Source organism: Neovison vison, chromosome 5 (assembly GCF_020171115.1).
Source record: "Neovison vison isolate M4711 chromosome 5, ASM_NN_V1, whole genome shotgun sequence".
Taxonomy (NCBI): Eukaryota; Metazoa; Chordata; class Mammalia; order Carnivora; family Mustelidae; genus Neogale; species Neogale vison.
This window is the reverse complement of record NC_058095.1, coordinates 6,355,387-6,364,271: the sequence shown is the minus strand read 5'-3', so window position 1 is coordinate 6,364,271 and position 8,885 is coordinate 6,355,387.

The following is an 8,885-nucleotide window of genomic DNA, read 5'->3' as shown; positions in this document are numbered from 1 at the left end:
TCAGGCAATACACTTCCGCAGCTAGGAGCAGCCCTGGACCTTTCTCCCACCCGCCAACCAGGGGAGGTCTTCTGAGGCCAAGTGAGAGAGCTCCAAGCCAGCAGCAAACAACAGTTTTGGAAATGTTAACCCCTCACTGGCCCTACCTGTCAAAACCTCTCCAGACCTCACCCTAATCCTCAAGGCAGCAAGGTCCTATAATTGTTAAAACCGGCAGAGCTCGAGAATCCCCTAGCAGGGGCACCTGGGTGGCTCAGTGGGTTAAGCCTCTGCCTTTAGCTCAGGTCATGATCTCAGGGTCCTAGGACTGAGCTCCGCACCAGGCTCTCTGCTCAGCTGGGAGCCTGCTTCCTCCTCTCTCTCTGCCTGCCTCTCTGCCTGCTTGTGCTCTGTCAAATAAATAAATGAAATCTTTAAAAAAAAAAAAAAAAGTTCTTAAAAAAAAAAAAAAGAATCTCCTAGCAGATGCTGGCTGTTGCACTGACCTTGATGCCAAACTCTGCTCCCTCCTTTCTTACTTGTGTTTCTGCTTATTAGCAGATGGTTTTGACCCATCCACATGAAGCTGTTATTTAATACTCTGTGCTTCTGCAAATGGCCTACTTTTTTTTAAGATTTATTTATTTATTTGAGAGAGAGAGAGAGAGCGAGCAAGGGAGAAGCAGAGGGAGCAGGAGAATCTCAAGCAGATTCTGTTCTGGGTGCAGAGCCTGATACGAGGCTTAATCCCACCACCCTGAAATCATGTCCTGAAACTGAGAGTCGGGTGCTTAACCAATTGAGCCACGCAGGCGCCCCTGGAATGGCATACATGTAGGTGTCTTGAAGCACTCGTCCTCTGCCCTTGGCTGCCACACACACATACACACACACACACACACCCTCCTCTCACAAGCTATAAACAGAGCCAGTGATGATGATGTGTTCTTGGTCTCTATCCCTCCTTATCTTTTGTTGTTAAGCACCTTTTAAAGGCAATGCAAACCTTTCTCTTCCTCCTCCTCCTCCTCCCTCTCTCATTTGAATTTTGCATCCACACCCCTCCCAGAAATCCTGCCTTCTAAAAAGCACATCTCCCCAGTATCAGAGCAATACCCCCAGGGGACAGTCAGGAACCCGTAGACCAGCTTCTTCCGGCCCCTCCCAACTTCTGACCCAGAAGCCCTTAACCTTGGAAAGGAATGGTGTTGCTGGTAGAGACTCAGCCCAAAGGAGGCAGAGCCCCTTTCAGCCCTTCAGGATGCTGCTTCCTCTGTGGGGGCAGTCTGCACCCAGATTCTTCCCTGGCCCCCTTCTCAGGTTTTATTAGGTTGTGAACCGAGATGTATAAAATCATCTCTGTGCTATAATCTAGAGGGACCCAGTGAGACTAATAATTGTTAGTAATAAATGATAAAAATTAACACATGGTTCATCAGTGGAGGATTTTATAGTTTACAGAACACTTTAATATATGCTGTGACACTTAACACTTACCACATGCTTTTTCCAGGAGATGTTATTATCAATTTCATATTATAAATAGGGAATAGAGACCGGATAGAAAAAAAAAATTAAGTTACTTGCTCAAGGTGACAGCAAGTAGGTATTGTGGGAATTTAAATAATAGCAGCAAACGCCTAAAAGCAATTAAGTGCCAGGCACTGTTCTGAGCCCTTTACCGCATCCAATCCTACAACAACCCTATTTTAATCTCATTTTAAAGATGTAAAGTCAACAAGGGGTCGCCTGGGTGGCTGAGTCAGTTAAGTGTCCGACTCTTTATTTCAGCTCAGGTCATGATCTCAGGGTCGTGAGATCCAACCCTGCATTGGGCTCTGTGCTCAATGCAGAGTCTGCTTGAGTTTCTTTCTCTCTCTTTAATAAATAAATAAAATCTTATAAAAAAGAAAAAAGATGCGTAAACAAGCCACAGAAACATTAAGAAACTTGCCTGAGGTCACCCAGCTCGTAAGTGACAGAGCCCAGACTTCAACCCCAGGCAGCTGGAGATCCGACGGGGCAGGGTCAGGAGAAGGCCAAGAGCTTTGCCAAGGGGGTCTCATGGCCATGGTGGGGTAAGGGTGGGGGGGTCACAGCATCACATGTAGGGTGTCGACAGCAGCCCGGTGTGTAGCCCCCAGCTCTGTAGGACTGTTGCCTGGTTTTGTTCACTCACACAAGAGTAGATCCATCTCTCCAGGCATGCTTGTGTTAATCAAACTCGCAAGACTGATGCATTGCTCTAGATGCCAAACCACATTATAATCAGGGGATTGTTTGCTAAGCATGAAATCCAGAAAAAGAGAGACATGGGGGATTCAGATGTCTGATGAAACCAGGCTGATGTGGTGTGATGTTTAGCTACATTATAAGCCCAGCTTGGATGTGCAACTCCTGTAGCCGCCCCTTCTACCTCGGGGCCTCTGTACCCTGACCCCTGCCTCCCCAGCTGTACTTAACCTTAGTGTCAGGGAAAGGGAGTGTGTGGTTCTCTCCAGATTTCATTCCCTGCACCCCTTTAGGAGCCAGTTGCCTTTGAGACTGAGAATGCCCAGGACTTGACCTGGTTGGGGGAGAGGAGATGGGGATGCTCCCTCTTCGGGAGCCTCGATCAGATGCACTGACATTTGTTATCTTATATCTCTGTCTCCATTTCTCTCAGTGCCCTTGTCAGGGCCTTAGGGATCTGGATTTCAAGGGAGAGAACCATGAGGGAAGAAAAAGGTGATTGGGCCATTTTCTCACATCCCACCACCAGCCCATAACACATGCCCTCCTTGAAACCGGATGTTGCTGTTAAGAATCTTGAGAATGAATTCAGCCAACTTCTGCTGGGTACCGTGTGCTTCTGAGGGCCTGGAACAGGGCCCATTCCCTGCCCGAAGGAACTGAATGTGGCAGGCTGGGTAGGTCCCTGGGCTGGCATGTAGATGACTCAGGCCACATCTGACTTTAGGCCTAAATGACACATGAACTTCAGTGTCTAGAAAGATGTCTTAAAGGTCATAGGAAGTGGTAAGTGGGCCCTTGGGAACCAGGTCAACTGTTTGCAGCTCCCTCAGGCTACCAGGTTCTGAGTGATGACTCAGGGACTGATCTGAAGGGCTGTAAAATCCACAGCTCCAGAAGGGGGTCCCAGCACTGGAGGTCAGAATGGCTCTGGGCCCCCAAGGTAGGAATTCCTTTAAGTCTGTGTCCAAGACAAGGAGGAACTCTCCAGTGGACTACTGAGAAGTGCCTGAAATAAAGAAATAAAGACTGATGACCCAGACTTGGCAGATTTGGATAAGTAGAAGTAAAACTGGCACCACCTCCCTGAACATCTTCAAAGGTCTGAGATGATGAATGTCCAAACCCAAAAATCCCAGGGTTCTGATCCCTGCAGATTGACAGATTGACCAAGGAAGAGACTCTTGGGAAAGACAAAGGCAAGGGGCCAGGTGAGCTCTGCAGTCATGCCCTCACTCCTTCATGCCCGAAAAGCCAGCTCTCCTCCAGACATCATAGTGCAGCACCACAAACACATGAGAGGACCACACAGGGTAGTCCCTGACCACCACCTGTCTGGCCCACCCCTGTTCTGTCCACTACTTATCCTGTCCACCCCTGCTCTGTCCATCCCCTGACTTGTCCACCCCTGCCTTGTCTATCCCCTGTCCTGTCCAACCCCTGCCCTGTTCACCCTCTCCCCGCTCATTGATTTGCTTAGAGCAAGAGGCAGCTCATTAGCTAAAGAAGAGAAGGGACTTGGGTGTTAAAAAGACTAGGCTTCTCTCCTGGCTGTGGTCCTCGCCAACTGTACTTCCTTGGTTATTCCATTCAAATAGCGCTTTACAGTTTGCAGACACTTGCATATACGCTGTCTCCTCTGATTTCCACAGCACAGCGCAAGCAGACCAGACATCACTGTTGCTTATAAAAGGGGAACTCTCATGGTCAGGACCCTTTTGGTTGTCAGTGACAAAACCCAAGTCAAACCATCTAAACCAAGAAAGAAAATTCATTGGCTCCTGTAACTGAGAAGCCTGGGGATGCTGTTCTGTTGGATCCAGGGATTCAAACAATGACATCTGTCTCTCTCTGTCTCTCAACACTCCTCCCTTTAACTCAGTGTTATACACAGGAAGGCCTCTCCTGAAGGAGTCACATGACTGCCCGCCGCCCCAGGTCACAGCCCCAGGGCTGGTAGTTTCCACTAAAGTCCTAGATTTAATGCTTATTGGACTGAAATGAGTCATGTGCCCACCCCTGGAGGAGAAGTCGGTCCCACCCAAGCCCTTCAGCCACAAGTGGAAGGGAGTGTTTTCCCAGGAAAATGAGGGTGTGTTAGCTGTAAGCTAGTCATGCAAAAACAAGAGGACCCCACGGTAATCCCAGGGGAAGCTGGGTCCTGATATAAAGATATAGATTAGATATAGATATAGATATAGATATAGATATAGATATTTTAAATAGGCTCTCCTCCCAGTGTGGACCAAGACCTGGGCTGAGATCAAGAGTGGGTCGCTGAACAGAGCCACCCAGGTGCCCCCTCCGTTGTTGTTGGGTTTTTTTTTCCCCTTTTTTCAGTATTTTTAAATCTGAAGTGACTGTAAAAGAACTGAACTTGTCACTCTCCCACTGGGCTAGTTGTGTCCCATACATGGTGTCACTTAAGACTGGATACCCAAACTTAGATAATTAATAGCCAGACTTAGGTAATGAACTGATGTCACCCTATAAAGCTTATTGGGGCTGTGGAGCCAGGCCTCACCCTCTGGGTGGGAGTAGACTTTCCTATAGAGGAAACAGATGACCCAACTTTCAGCCACCCAGGAGGGAGGTCAGTGTGGGGGCGCTGGATGAGGACACAGGTTGGAACGAGAAGAAGCTCTTCCCCTGGTTTTGGGACCAAGTTCAGTTGGTGTGAACACACCTGAATTTTTCCAGTGGGGGTAAGGCATGAGCATTCTAGGGCCACATGAAGGCAGTGATAACTGAGATGGGAGTCTCCCGAGTAAGTCCAATTTCGTGGTTGGACAGTCACCTTTGGTCTCCACCTTTGGAAGGGCCCTATGATTGTTTCAACACCATATTGTCACTGTCTTGGGATCTTCTCAATATTTTTGGACAAGGAGTCCCATGTTTTTATCTGGTGTTAGACCCCAAACTGTGTAACTCTTGCTGCTGTCAAATAAGCATACTTAGAGGATCTGGGCACCTGGTGGCTCATTGGGTTAGGGGTCCAACTCTTGATTTCAGCTCAGATCTCCATCTCAGGGCCATGAGTTCGAGCCCTGAGTTGGTTTCCATGCTGGGCATGGTGCCTATTTAAAAAAGGAAAAAGAACCCTTGTGGGATCCGAACCTAGGTCTGGGCAGTAATTCTGAGCTATTCTCTTGGGCACATTCCCTTCTTTTGATCTCACCCCAAGCCAGGTTTCATATGAGCCATGAGGAGCCAGAGAAAGATTATCTCGTGCTCTGGGCAGAATGGCAAAGGAGTGATGCTTATCTCCCCTCCCCCCAATGCTGTCACTGTGTCACCAGTGATGTTCCCTGGCCGGAAATGGTTGTGCCCAGCACAAGAGCAATCTGCAAGGGTCATGGGCAGCAGGAAGCATGTCAGGGAAGGCAGATCAGAACACCCAAAGGTGGACAGGCGAGACCTCAACCTCATGGGTACATGCCTGCAGTGTAGGGCTGGGGAAGAAGTTAATGAGACTTGTCTTTGTGACTTGAGAACTGTGCTGGTCAGTCAGCTTTTGTTGGTTATTAGTTAATCATAGGAGCCATTATTATTTTTTAAGATTTTATTTCTTTATTTGACAGAGGGAGAGAGAGAGATCACAAGTAGGCAGAGAGGCAGGCGGGGTCGGGGGGAGCAGTCACCCCACCGGTCAGAGAGCCCAATGTGGGGCCTGATCCCAGGACCCTGAGATCATGACCTGAGCCGAAGGCAGAGCCTTTAACCCACTGAGCCACCCAGGCGCCCCAGGAGCCATTATTATTAATACCTAATTACAAATTTGGGAAATGCAAAACAGAAAAATTACCTGTGGTGCCACTGTTTCAAAACCCATATCTTGAATAAAAATGGAGTTGCTCTCTAAAAATATACATACCTCTGACCTTTGAACAGTATGGGTTTGAACTGCACAGATCCACTTGTATGCAGATTTTCTTTTTTTTTTTTTTTTCAGTAAATACCATACAGTACAGTATGGTATTTCTCTTCCCTGTGATGTTCCTAACAACATTTTCTTTTCTCTTCCTTACTTTATTGGAAGAATACAGAATGGATTACATGTAACATGTAAAATATGTGTTAATTGGCTACGCTGTCAATAAGGCTTCCAGTCAATAATAGACTAAGTAGTTAAGTTTTGGGGGAGTCAAAAGTTATATGTGGGTTTTCAATTGTGCAGGGGTCAACACTCCTAATCCCCCGACCACTGTTCAGGGTGGGCTGTATATATTTATACCCACCTCATAGGCATTTTGTCATCCATATTTTACCCTCATTATTTTTTTAAAGATTTTATTTATTTATTTGACAGAGAGAGATCACAAGTAGGCAGAGAAGCAGGCAGAGAGAGAGGAGGAAGCAGGCTCCCGGCTGAGCAGAGAGCCCCATGCGGGGCTCGATCCCAGGACCCTGGGATCATGACCTGAGCCGAAGGCAGAGGCTTAACCCACTGAGCCACCCAAGTTCCCCAACACCCTCATTATTTTTAATAATTGCATGGTATCTCATTGTGTGAACACATGAAAATTAACAGTAAATCTGAAATGTTGAAGCTTATCAAAAGGTACAGATAATACCGTAACAAAAAAAGAAATGCCCCTGTATCCACTACCCGTATTTACTAAATGCTAGCATTTTGCTTTAAAAAAAAAAAATGCCTTAAAGGAGCCTTCTATGAGGCCTGTGAGTGGTAATTCCAAGGGACCTCTCAGAAATAGATGGGATCTGCTGGAGAGATGTGGGTGCGGACCCAAGCTATCACAAATCGGGAACCAGAAGGTTACCGTGGTTGTTTTGAAATCACAGGCCAGAGGGTGTGGCACTTTGGTGAAACTCCATTATGCAAAGGAGTCAATGGACCCCAAGAGACAAGGCCACTCAGCAAGAAAATAAAGCACAGAACCCCACCCTAGGGTGTCTGACCCCAGGTGCTGAACTCTTCTGAATTAGCATGCTGACATCACCCTCCCTGGACCCCCGGGGTTCTCAGGGAAAGCAAGGCTTGACCTGGAAGCTGCCCCTTCTGATGTTGACTTCCCACAGTTCTAGTGCAGCCCTGGTGACAATGTCAGCCTGGCCCAGGACACACACTGGAGCAGAGTCAGTGCCGGTGGAGGACATTCATTCGCAATGCAGATTCAAGACTCGCCTCCAGAGCTGCCCAGATGCCACTGGAAAGGAGCTTACTGCAGTGAGTCACCAGTAATTGGGTCTCAAGGGCAAAGGAGCCTAGCAACATTACCTCCTGGGGATTTGCCTCCATGAAACCCAACTTCAGTATAGCAATCCCAGGAAAGAAAGCCTAGATTTAATTGACACCAGCACCACCCTGGGGAAGATTCGCCTTCATTTTACCTCCACTTCCTCTCTTCTGTTCTCATGTCTCACTGTGTTTTAAGAGAAAATACTTTACCTCTCCACAGCTCCTACTTTTACTTGCCAGAAGTTTCTGGGGAAGGTCACAGGGTCTCTGGGATTCAGTCCTTCTGCTTTTCTGGCTTATTATTAATCTTGCAGAGGCAGTGTGAAATTTTGAAATGAGGTCATTGTCTGAACTTTGCAACTCCTTCCAATGACCAGAGGGCTGGCACCAGGCTGAGTCTGAGACCAGAGGCCATGATCTTTTACTTCTTTGTCGCAGAAACTCTCACCATCCTTGACAGAGGGCAGCACTCTGTGGGGGAATGCCAGAAGGAAACTCTGTGTGACTGCTTTTCAAATGGCAAACCAATTGCCAGATCCTGAAATAACACAAAGTCACAACTGGGCATTGGTTGAGAATGAGGCTGAGAATGAATTAAGGGAGGAAAAATAATACTAAAATAAGAAGAGTTGCATAGACTTGTCAGTTTGGTACAGAATGCCCCATGATGCAGACCAGCTCGCTTGATGACCTTGCTAATTAACATGAAGCAAGGAAAGTGGGTCCAGGGTTGTGAGGGACCCCCAAGCCACCTTATACAAGCATATCCCTCCTTGGGAGGAAAAAAAAAAGGCATATAATGAGCTGTGTAGCTTTGATAGCACTGGTAAAACTCCATTTCTTCAGTAGAGTGACAGGTACATGGGTGTTTGTTTCATTATGTTTTATAACATATCCACACATTATATAGACTCATCAAATATTTTATAACTTGAAAGAATAAGCTAAAAGGGGGCACCTGGGTGGCTCGGTGGGTTAAATCTTCTGCCTTCTGCCCAGGTCACGATCCCAGAGTCCTGGGATCAAGCCCCTCATGGGGCTCTCTGCTCAGCGGGGAGTCTGTTTCCTCCTCTCTCTCTCTGCCTGCCTCTCTGCCTACTTGTGATCTCTGTCTGTCAAATAAATAAATAAAATCTTTAAAAAAAAGAATAAGCTAAAAAAAGGACAGGATTGGGGACATCTGTGTCTGAAACCCAGAATACAGGAAGGTGATGGGAAGGGATGTGGGAGGCTTCAGAAACTCCCCAGGATGGAATTTTTATGCTGGTAACTGTAGTAGACACCTGCTCTCTGCTGAGTGGATGTTCTACCACACAAAGGTCTAGAATGTCTCTTCTGCATCTGTGACCCTTAGGAGCAAAGTGTCACCCCTTCTTTAATTCTGAACCTGTCCTCCGGGATTCCTTCAGCAGAACTGAGTCCTTCACTCTTTCTTGATGCGAGAACTGCACACCCTCAAGACGGGGCCATGTGA